The sequence below is a fragment of the Arvicanthis niloticus genome, chromosome 14, assembly GCF_011762505.2.
Source record: "Arvicanthis niloticus isolate mArvNil1 chromosome 14, mArvNil1.pat.X, whole genome shotgun sequence".
NCBI lineage: Eukaryota > Metazoa > Chordata > Mammalia > Rodentia > Muridae > Arvicanthis > Arvicanthis niloticus.
In genome coordinates, this window is record NC_047671.1 from 3,298,341 (window position 1) to 3,310,863 (window position 12,523).

Here is a 12,523-nt window from a genome sequence, read left to right on the forward strand (position 1 = left end):
ACATGGTCTTTTGCCTTTATATCTGCCTAGAAAGAGTAATCAGCCCTTAATAATTCTGCAGCACTAAGATCTGTCAGATGATCCTGGGCCAGATGGTGGAAGATCAGATGCTCCAACGTTTTGTAGTAGAGGGAGTGTCCAGGTGTTCAGAGGTCTCTATAAATTGGCTAAGTTTTAGAAGCTATGCTTTGTGCTTCCCACAATTTTAGTTAACTCAGTCATTCTGGATTTCTGACGGGGTTGAAAACTTATAGTCTCATAGCCAATCCTGGCTATTTACCTTGAGAGAAAAGATTTGAGTGGATGGTTTTCAGCTGACATTCATTCTAAAGCCAAGGAAAAAGCCAGTTTCAGAACTAAGTGTTTTAGTTAGGATAGATGACAGAGGTTCTGGTTAGTCAACAAAATGATGGACTGGGTATTAGGACTACCTTGTACCTCACTGGTACAAATAGGCATAATTATGCTCTAATCGTATTTTGAGAGAAAAGTTTCATTTTAACAGGAAGGGTGATATGTAGGAGTAGCTAAGGTGGGAGGAGTACTGAGAGGAAGAAAAGGAGTAAGAAGAGGAGGAAAAGAAGGAGAGGAGAAGCTAGGTGATGAGAGAGAGAAAGAGGGGGGAAACAGGGAGGCAGATGTTCACATGTCTCCACCAGTCAAAGATAGTTGATATATCTAGGTTGGGTAGTGGGTTACACCTCTGACTGAGCACTACCTAACTTATAAAGCCTCTGATTAATATTTTTTTAAAGTGTATAAATGCAAAAAGGAAAAGGGGGCGTGGGATAGGGGTTTTCTAAGGTGGGGGGAGGGGAAGTGGGGAAAGGGGATGGCATCTGAAGTGTAAATAAAATATCCAGTAAAAAATGGCTCACCCCTGAGCTTTGTCACTAGGAGTCTTTCTTGCATGTTAGCACATTCTTGGTTTCCAGTCAAAAATAAAGGATTAATATTCTTTTGTCAGCTTAGACATGTGGTGGTCTGTAACTTTTTTATGTGGGTTATTACAGCAGAGCAGTCCTTATGTTTGGCTATGTAATTTCTCACATTGCTGAAGGACAGAGTAAGGACACTTGCAGTATCCCCAAATGCCAGTGTCAAACTTAAGAGGAGCTTAATGAGGCAAAATGTCTCGGAGAAAATGAACTCTATGTCCTTACTGACAGCTAACTGGACAATGTTTTAGGTAAATAGTGAAATGGCTAGATTTCCAGTCTGCCAGTATTTTGAGTTCTCTGTAAAAAGCTGAATAATTATGTAATTTCGGATGACTAACTGATTTTTGTCTTGTTGGAAAAGGATCAGAAAATACAGTGTTTTATGGAAAATATCTGACAGAGTATATCTAGTCAATATAATTATATCATGAGTCTCTGTTATTATAAAATAATACTGTGAGCTAAGTATGAAAGTGCCATTAGTATTCTATCAGTAATACAATTTAAGAGATGCACATAGAACCAACTGGGTGTGACATAATATCTTTTTGTTTGTTTGTTTAAGGTTCTAATTATGTTTTTTATAACACAGAATCTTAATTTATGAGTTTGTAAAATTTATAATCAAAGTAGTTATCATATAGGTCATATAGATTTAAATATTTGAGAAACAGATGATGCCAAATCAATGCACATGGTAACATCTCTATTTACATCACACATCCAACCCTAAGGGCTCCTCATGGTTTCTTCGCTTTCTTCACTGAACACGAACTGGAGGCTGATTCCTGTCATTTCTGTGAATTGGATATGAGGAGTGCACCCACTACATTGTTGATACTGTCCTTGGTGAGATCAAGACCAAGTCCATATTCAGACACTGTTGGCTAAGCAGAAGCTGAGGTTGGTCCCACTGCTGGTATGGCAGGGCCCCAGCACTTCTGCCTGAGCCAGGGCCTCGTGGTGGTGTAGCAACATCTGTAGCTCATATTCACAGTTGGCATAGGCTTGCTTGAGTTCAGAGAGCAACACTAGGTCACTCTTCAACTCATTGAACATATGCACCAGCTCCTCTGTAGGGGTAGGTAGGGCTCAGGACCACACCAAGGTCCAGCAGCATCTACTCCTGCGCCTTGATCTTCTGACCCACAGGGCTGGGCAACTTCATCTCCTGGATCGGTGGTGTGACACCTGCTGACTTAAAATCTGGAAATGATTTTTGATGCCTGCAGTCTCAGGAACAGCCTGCTTTTCGGCCTCCTTCTTCTGGGGTAGTTTCTTGGGAGACTTGCATTCTGTGCACTGCTGCTCTTCAGTGGTGTCTGCTCCTGTAATCAGCTTCCACAGGTCTCACTGTTATTCTCCCACTCTTTTTTCCATGTCTCAGTTTTACTTTTTTATCTTTGAATTTATTGGGTATTTTATTTATTTACATTTCAAATGTTATCCACCTTCTCAGTTTCCCCTCCACAAACCCCCTATTCCCTCCCCTCCACCTGCCTCTATGAGGATGCTCCTCCACTCTCCTACCCACTCCCTCCTCAGAGCCTTGGCATTCCCTACCCCGTGTCACCAGCCTCCACAGGGCCAAAGGGTCTCCCCTCCTAATGATGCCATATGAGGCAATCCTCTGCTACACATCCAGCTGGAGCCATGGCTTCCTCTATATGTACTGCTTGGTTGATGATTTAGTCCCGGGGAGCTTCGGGCGTCTGGTTGGTTGATATTGTTGTTCTTCCTAGGGTGTTGCAATCTCGTGACTTCAGCTCCTTCAGTCCTTGCCCTAACTACTCCATTGGGATCCCCTTGTTCATGTTTGGGTGTGTGCATCCGCATCTATATTGGTTAGGCTCTGGCAGAACCTCTCAGAGGACAGCTATATGAGGCTCCTATCAGCAAGCTCTTCTTGGTATCAGCAATAGTGTCTGGGTTTGGTATCTGCCGATGAGATGGATCCCTAGGTGGGGCAGTGTCTGGATGGATTTTTCTTCAGTCTCTGCTTCACTCTGTCCCTGCAGTTCTTTTTGACAGGAGGAATTCTGGATTGATATTTTTGAGGTGGGTGGTTGGTTCTATCTGTCAACCGGGTGCCACGTCTATCCACAGGTTTTATGCAGCTCCTGTAGCCACCTGCTCTGGGGTCTGACTGTAAAAGTGATCCAAATGTTGCTTCCACAATCTCTCATGCCTAGCATCAAATATTGGTATTTTGAGATTTGTATCTGGCACACTCCTCATGTTGGCAAGCTTGGCACAAATGTGGTAGTACCTCTTTTTCAGGTCCTCCACAGAATACTTCTTGAACTGTTGATAATCATATCAATCATGAATAACTGAGAAGAACAGATCACATTGGTGGCTGAAATTAAAGACTTGGTCAGTCTCTGCTTCAGTCCATGCATCATCACGAAGGAAGAGCTGGTAATCCTCTCTGAGTACACTGGCACCTACACCATCAAATTGAACCTGGCAAAAGGGTAGTCCTTGCCTTCCTCCACTGCTCTTTGCCAGAGGAAAAACATGAAACCATCCTTTAAAGATGGGTTGGTAAATGGCATCCACTTCCAAGGTCGAAACTTCTTGGACACCAATTTAACCTTCATTGTACAATACCCCTCAACAATATTACTGGGCAGTACTAGGGGTACATGCTTTTTGTCAGAGTAAAAAGAATAGACCTCCCACCATGCATACCCTCAAGCCCTTTGAAAGTCAGTGTCTCCGAGGACTTTCTGGATTTTATTGATTGATTGATTGGTTGGTTGATTGATTGATTGTCTGGATTGATAATATCCTTTTTGCTGATGGTCCCAGAAGCAGCATTGCCTTCTGACTTCCAGAATGCCCAGTACATTGTTGTCCATAACCATCACACCTAAGAGATGAGGGAGCATCTGTGATCAAGGGTCAATACCTGAATACTCCAGTTGCAAGCCCATTCCTCAGTTTTTCCATTTCTGCAAACCCATGGACATAGTAATAAATTCCTAAATGACTTAGGAGGGCAGATAGAAATCAATAATCTTTTTTTCTGTAATGTGAAACATGAACACATGGTTTCAAATGCTCTGCACTGTATTTACACACTATAGCTGCTTCTAAATCCTAAATAGGCATTCCAAAGTCAAACCCAAAAGGAAGGTATTATCAAATATGAGTATCAAAATCTTATGCAGATGCAAATGTTACTATGGAATAGTGAATAAAGATTGTAATTCATACTCTTACTTCAAAAAATATTACAAAGTATTTCATTAGCCTTGCTAATGGGCAATATATCCAGCAATGATTTGCTATTAAGAAAATATAAGTAGCACTTAGTATCACTGGGTTAACTGATACTAATTCTATTGTGTTCTCTTCTATGTGCTGTGGAGATCTAGATGTTTTGCTGAAACTATCTCTATCTATTATCTATCACCTATTATCTATCATCTATCTGTCACATATTCATCTATCTATTATCTATCACCTATTTATTATCTATCTATATCTATCCTGTATTTATCTAACATCTATCTGCCTACTGTCTATAGTTTACCTACCTACTGTGTTCTTTGAGGCATGGTATCATAATATAGCCCAGGCTGGGCTAGAACTCATTACTATATTGCTTTAGTCACCTGAGTGTGGAGATTATAGCCATGTGTCATCACACTTCTAAGGTTGTAGTTTTGATTTTGAGCTTAGCATTTAATGGCTGGGCCATCTCTCCAGCACATCAAGTTGTAATTTTAATTGTGCAAAACACACTTAATTCAAATGCAATGATGAAAATACACTAAAGTTCACAAATTATAGATTTGACACTTCACATGTTTCCACAATGAATATCTATTGTGCAAAACTATTTAAAAATCACATTTCCACTGTTATTAAATAAAACGTGAAAATACAAACAGTATTTTATTAGCTGAAATCCATTATTAGAAAGTATGAGAATTTTGTAATGAGTGAAAATGTGCTACTCTTTTGACTTTTTACTCTGACTTTTGTGGAATGCAATTAAAAACTATTTTATAAGATTTGTAGACTAAAAGCGCTAGCAGCTTTATATAATGTCACAATGTAATAGCAGAATAAAAAATTCCAGAATGGTTCAAAAGGGGAATTATAAACAACAGAGGTTCTACTAGCTTTATATAATGTAATTTAATAGCAGCAGAATAAAACAGAATGGTTCAAAAAGGGAATTATAAACAATAGAGAACCATTTAATTTTTGAAAGAAGTATGTAAATTTCTTGTGATGAATTTTAGATCTCCATATAAAATTCATGTAAAAATCCCTCCAAAGTCTGTTGTAATTCTGTTAAATGGGTCTCAAAGGCTCCTGCCTCCTCAAAGGAAAGAATTCAGTTGAGAGACAGACAATTTAATCATAAACGTATGTGAAAAGCAAAGCTTACATTTCAAAGACAGAACAGAGGTCTACATAGAAGGCAGACATCAATCCAGTGATTTTGCAGTGCAAATTTAAGACACATTATGATGAATATTTGAGGTTGATTTACATACTCCTGAGAGTGTTTCTTTATTCTTTCCAAATTATCAACAAACCAACCTCCTTTTGGGTAGTTTGTCTCATCATCTTCTAGAACAACCCACAAAAGAATGGCTTCAAATCTTCAGTGAGAGTGATATCACAATGAAGTCCCAAACTTCTGGAGATGCAGAACATTCCTGTGTGCATACATAGGGAACTGGAAATGTGAATTTGTTTCTAATTTTGCAAGAACAACCTAACCACAGCTTTAAGAGTGTTTAACCACATGCGGGCATCATAGCCATCAGGATGGCTAAATATAGCTTCCAAGACAGAGCTGACAGGTTCCCCAGTGATCTCACAGCTAACTACTTACTTGATAGTCTATCAAGACTACTATTAGACAGCAAGTCGTGTGATGGTTCTGTACTTGGGACAACTTGAGTCAAAGAAACACATTTCATCATACCTCACCAAGTATTCAGATATTTGTTTTATATTTCAATGTAACTGTTGAGAGAAATGGATTCTGGTGTCAAGCATGCCTTTTGTTGTCAATATGACTTCACTGATAGAGAAGCATCAATTGCTACTGGAGAGACTTGAGCTAATCTTCAAAATCAGGCATAGAATGAAAAACTCATTTTTTAGACAGGTTTCCTCCTATCTCATCTACTGCACTATCTGTTGAAAGAAATTAGCCCCCTTCAGAGCTCCATGGAAACAGGATTCGGCAGAATATTTAATTAAAACAATTAGTGCCAGGGCATCCTGTGTCAGCAAACATTTCAAAAATGGCCAGTTCATCAATACTTTTAAATGGTACATATTGATATTTAAATAGTTTCTCTGTTGAGAGTATTTAGTTGAGCCTTTGTAGCATGTTAGCAGCCTAGAAGACTGTCAAACCAATGGGTTTATGTATATGCTTCAGGCCAGGGATTTGAGGCTATTGTTTTTTGCTACCTTCTGTGAACTGATAGAGAAGCAAGCCAAGGATGTGATGTGCAAGTTATCTCAGAATTGGACAGTTCTAATCATAAGGCCAAAGTCCTACTTCCATCTTGTACCAGAAGAAGGGATCAGTACTGTCTCGCCTGTAGGGGAAATAAACAAAATAATATCAATTTCAGTCACACTCTTAGCTATTTATGATGAGTGTAAGCGGGCCTAACTTTTCTATAGAAAAATCTGGCTTTCGGAAATCTCAACAAATGGTGCTTGCAACAGGAAAAAGTAAAAATGAATTGCATTATTCTACCACATTACACAGTTTTAGTAAGCAATGCAAATTCCAGGCTGAGTTTGGTAGAAGAGGGCTGCTCTCTTCCTCAGGGTGAAGCTTAAGTGGACCTACAAATTAGAACTAGGATCTGAAGCCAGTAGTGTTCTTTCATGACTGAGATGTTACAGCAGCAGTCTTCAGCCACAGTCACATGCATGTGATACAAATCACTTTTGGGATTGGAAGAAAAACTTTATACCTGTCTTTGACCTTTCTGTGCAACACTGGCTTTGATAAAATAGTACTCACATGGGCTTGGTGTTTGCTAACTCTCGTTCTCCAGACAGCAGCCAGCAGGTGAAAGTACATGTTCCCTTTGCTTTTTCATTCTCTAGTTTTATACATCAGGGACTTTCTCCCACAGAGACACACAAACTACATACCTTCTGTATATTTGTATGAAGCTTCTCTACTTTCCAAGTTCATTGTTGCTGAGTTCAGTTTCTGGGAGGCAATAGCCACCATTTTCTTAATGCTGCAGTTAGTCTTATCTCAATCTCTCCCATAGTCTTCACATCTGTCCTCTACTTGGAGAAACTGGGTGGTGTTTATCAGATGTGCTCTTAAAATACATAACAGTCTACCTGGCATAGCTGTCTTCAGGCAACATTCTAATACTCTTTCAAAGAATTATATACTTTTGAGTAAACTAAATACGTTTTAATAAATCAGAAGACATGATTCTTCCTTTTAGTCATTCTTACCTGTTTGTGAGGCCTTTATTTCAAAGTGTAGCTATTTGAGGACAATAGAACTCTAACATTTTGAATTATAACAATTACTGTATATCAATTAACACATGACTTTGAATCAAACCATTATGCCATCAACTGATCTCACTTAATATGAAATTGGATGTTCTTTGGCTCTTACTGTTCAACCAGGATCCAAACAGACCAGGGAATTCATGATGCCACTTAAGTAGTGTAGTGACTCCAGTGCCTAGCCTACCCATTCTAGAGCTTTCTTGAGAAACTACAATTCTACACCCATGTATTTATAACACACTAGCAAAAAGGACACCCATGGGACCATGTAAGTTTCCCAGTTATCTGATAGATCAGTATTCTATTGCACACAAACAAACCTTTATAGTATTCAGGTACTTCTTCAGATACTTCATGTTGTCAAGAAGTTTGGCTACCACAGATATAATTAGGATTTTCACCGCTACTTAATGTATACAGAATATCTAGAATATCTAATCTGTCATTGTTCAACTTAGTCCTTTTTATATTACATTCTCTCCTTCAGGTAAACCCTTTGCATACCTCTCCTGCTTGAGATGCCTTGGGAGCCTGTGAAACTGGGTTTCACTTCTCTGTATTCTCTCTTCTTCCTATGTCTCACTACTTTCCTCTTTGTGCTCTCACATCTCCAGGGCAGGAACATTTTATAAGGCATAAATTGAACTGATGCTTTTGTCTGAGTCACCTAAGTGCTCATTATTAGAGCCTTTTAAGCTCTCAACCTGAGAATGGTAAGAAGTGTTTGCCATGGTTCTGGAAAAGCCTTTGCTTTGGTTCTAATGCATATAAAATTTAAGGACTTTTTTGTCCTGATGTGTCTACTTCTGGTTAAATATGACACTTCCACTCTCAGCCATTGAACACTTCAAGCCTTAGCACTGGGTCACTTTGTTCATCATGATCCTTATGTAGAGAGTACATCTAGCAGTGGCAAGAGGTTGGAACATAATCCAAAGCCTGTGATTTCTAGCTATTTCTTCAACTCCTGAGTTCTTTTGCAATATCAAGTGACATTGACTTACTGGCAAAATAGAAATATCTGAGTGATACAACAAAACAAAAGACTTAATAATGTTAGTTGATCGCTGTGTCTACAGAGTCCTTGCTTTGTAAGGTACAAATCAGTGTAACATTCACTCATAGCCCTGTAACATGTCTCTGATGGCATAGTCAGTTCACATGTGACATCAGTCCTTATCCTTTGGCTAGGTAATAGATTATAACTTAGAGATCAGGATTTTATATAAAATTTTCTCATGTCCTTTACCTAATACACATTCTTTCTCCTTACTTCTACCATGACTGATCTCTTTATAAAACAACGTTTACCACTTTGTATTTCCAGAGTAGTGTACTTACCTGGCCAATTTATGTCACACCATTTTGAACTCGCTGAAAGTACTGAAGAAGAAATATTTTGTTCAATTGTCATGTAAGCTATAGCTTCATCAAACATAAGAAAAAGTTTTGGCAACTAGGCATGCAATAAAATAGACTCATATAAATTCTTAATTATTATGTAAGATTCTGTGTGTATGCGTGGCATCCCTTTTTTATTATATATTTCTAAGTTTCAGTTAATACAGAAGATTACATTTAAACTGATGTTAATTATTACAACATATTTTGAGCAAGAAATATTAAATAAAATACCTCTGATTTTTCAATATACAACAATCATAAACCCTTTGTTCTTGGACTTAGGTTGACTTCAATGTTTTATGAAATGTACCAGTTTATTTTAATGACTTATCAAAATTACTTAACTGAAAAAAAATACAAACCTAATAAATAGGCACTAGAATGATGTTTCATCAGTTAAATGCAATAGTTGTTCTTTCAGAGGATTGGGGTTCAATTATTAGTATCTACATAGCAGCTAGCAAATGTCTATAACTCAAGTTCTAGCAGCTCTTATGCCTACTTTTAGCTTTTGCTAGTACTGGCACACACATGATACACATATTACAGGCAGGAAATCATCTATACATATAAAATGAATGATAAATAAATAATTAGCTATGTCAGGGAAGTCATCAAAACCATTTAAATATACCAGGTCCTCTTAGGCACTTCAGAGCTTTATTTTGTTTCTTCCTTTGGTTCTGAAATGTGGCTATCATCTGATACTTGAAAATACTGATAGTAAAACATGACTTATCCACCTTTCTGAATGCCTTCTTTCCTTGACGGAGAGTCCTGACTCTACTCTGAGGATGCTATTTCCTGGAGTACCATGTGATGATTATTTTCTTGAAACATCAATCTGTCCAGGTCAAGAGAAGATGGAGTAATTTCCTAGCTTCTCATAAAAACTTTCAGAACATTCACTGACCATCCAAAGTAATAATATTATCATCACTTGTGCTATTATTAAGGCAGTTTCTTGTATTTTTGCTACCATTTATTTACTTTCTAATCACTTACATTTCTGGACAATTTTACCTATATTATTTTCTCAAAGATTCCCAACTTCAACATGATGGGTTTTGTTTTATCTTATTATATTATATTTTGATATATTTTCTTGTTTAAAAATTAGAAAAAATAAAGCCTGACCAACCAACCAACCAACAAACAAACAAACAAAAAACACAAGCAAACAAAGAAGTAAAACCAAAGAAGCAGAAAAATTGGACAGATGGGAGTGTAAGTGGAAGAGTGTTTGAGAAGGTGGACGCCATGATCAGAAAATATTGTATAAAAATTTATTTTCAATTATAGAAAAGAATTAGTTTCTTCTACCCATTTCAATCTGCATAAAGATCTTTACTATATGCTGGCTTCTCAATTCTGTGTACTTACCACCAACAACCTTGGTCTCTGTCTTACATTTTATTATTACATAAATTATTGTTCTTTTAAGCGTCATACTATCTGTGATTGATCAGCATCTTTCTCTCTTTTCAGGTAGTTTCACCTAGAATCTTGCTACTATCAAACCAGTTATTACCCGTACCCAGAAGTAAATCACTGGATTGTGTAATTTCCTCATTCATGTATTGTCCTTTAGGGTAGAGAATCTAGCTTCAATATTAAACCAAAGTTTATGCTACTTTTTGGGATTCATTTCATTTTTCTCACCTAGAAAAAAAAACCTAATTGTACTTTAAAATTCCACGGTTAATAGCAATAATATATAGCTGAAGAAAATCACAAACACAATATGGGTATTTTACTTTAGAAGCTCATAGTTATGGATGCATGTGAGGCTTTTAATGAGGCCTGTAGATTACACTACAACTTTTGTCTTTATTTATTGTCTAACTATTGAAATGACCTCTCTTTACTTAGAACACTACACTTCATCCCCCAGCTCACTGTGACCCAAAGCCTGAATGACTCCTTGCCTTAGCTATTTTAAATAGCCCAACTCTATGTGGTATGTTGATTGGTTCTGGTTATTTACCCAGCTTAGTAGTGTGTGTGTGTGTGTGTGTGTGTGTGTGTGTGTGTACCTGTAGCTATATGTATATGATGTATATGTGCATGTGTATATGTGTATGTGTATATGTGTATTTATATGGTAGTTTTACCAAGTGAGTCTTTTGAAGCAAAGATAATGGCTTTTTAAAATTCTAAATTCTCACTGTTTTAATTCAGAGAAGAAGCAAAGTCCCTGTCACTGACTCTGTTATGCAACATCTGATGGGAACATCTGATTCTACCCAAACTACCCAAGACTGCCTACTGTCCACCCAGAATATTTATGTGGTTACAGGTATGCTCAAATAAATACCCACACTTGGGGGTCCAAAACCAGCCTTGGGTGTTGGTCTTCTTTTCACCATGTTTGAGTAAAGGCATCTCTGTAGTTTGCTGCTGGATAGACATACTAGGGAGCCTCAGTGAATTCTGCTATCTATTGCTCATCTCTGTGAAGGATGACTCGAATTATAAGGACACAAGGAAATGCCTGACTTGTACTTGGGTTCTCAATGTTGGAACCCAGTTATTCACACTTATACAAGAAATACTTTAACCAGTAAGCAATCTCGCAAGGTCACATTTTATATTTTAAGGGGGATACAGTGGTGGCCTCCTTTACGTAGAAGGCCTAATCTTTGACATTCTATTTCCTTTAAATCTTTAATCAATCCTTTTTCTGATTTTCTGGAAATCTGGGTAAGATAATGACAGATTCACTGCAGTTTTTTTGTGCTTCTTAGTCTCCTCTACTTTCTCCTTTATTCTCTGCCTTGAAGTACACATATTGAACCATCAAGCAAGATTACATTTATTCATTAGGTATATTTTAGTTGATTTTTGTCTCTTTTGGAATATTAGTTTAAATTATAGAAATTTTTGTTCATTCATTTCCCTAATAAATCCCAAGTTTTGTAACATTTAGGCATTTCAAAATGATATAATATTTTTCACAGTTTTAGAATAAATGTAACCCTTTGCATTGAAACTAACAATAAAATTTCACACATAAAGTGCTTCAATTTGAACCTTTTGTATCCATGAATAATGATATTTCTCATCACAACAAAGATCTTAGACTATTTCTTATGGCCATCCTATTTTATCTTCTCTAGAAGGGCCAACTGTATTTATCTACCATAAATATTGATCAGACTTTTAGAAATTACTAAGAAAGAATTTTGAGCTCTTGAAGAAGGAAAGCCTTACCTTTCTATTTATGACTTGCTATAGATTGACTTACAAGTGTTGGAATTATGAAGGTGTGAAAGTCATATATAGTTACAAGAAACATACTTTGAATATTGATCTTTGTCCAGAGGTTAGGAATGTGTGGCCTCAAGCTCACATCTAGGACATCCTAAGTTGGCCATATGCCCACACAGCCATTTTATTACATTATACACTATAAAACACTTTATGGATATTGCTTCCTGGATTTGTGTTTCCTGGATATGCTTTCACATCTATCATATCTGCAAAATGCTTACCTACAACTCCAACAGCCACACAACCTCCTCCTTTAAGTTAAATATGGTATTCAGTATATTAAGTAAAATATTAAAGTTTGCTATAATACTGGTTTTGTCTAAGATTAGTTTTGCCAACTATTGATGAAATTATCTGAACAGATCAAA

At 37.2% G+C, this 12,523-nt stretch overlaps 1 pseudogene; it reads right to left on the bottom strand.

The window, feature by feature from the left end:
• Positions 1 to 1,681: 1,681 nt before the first annotated feature.
• Positions 1,682 to 3,795, bottom strand: LOC117720058 (DNA methyltransferase 1-associated protein 1-like; annotated as a pseudogene).
• Between the last annotated feature and the right edge of the window lie 8,728 nt (positions 3,796 to 12,523).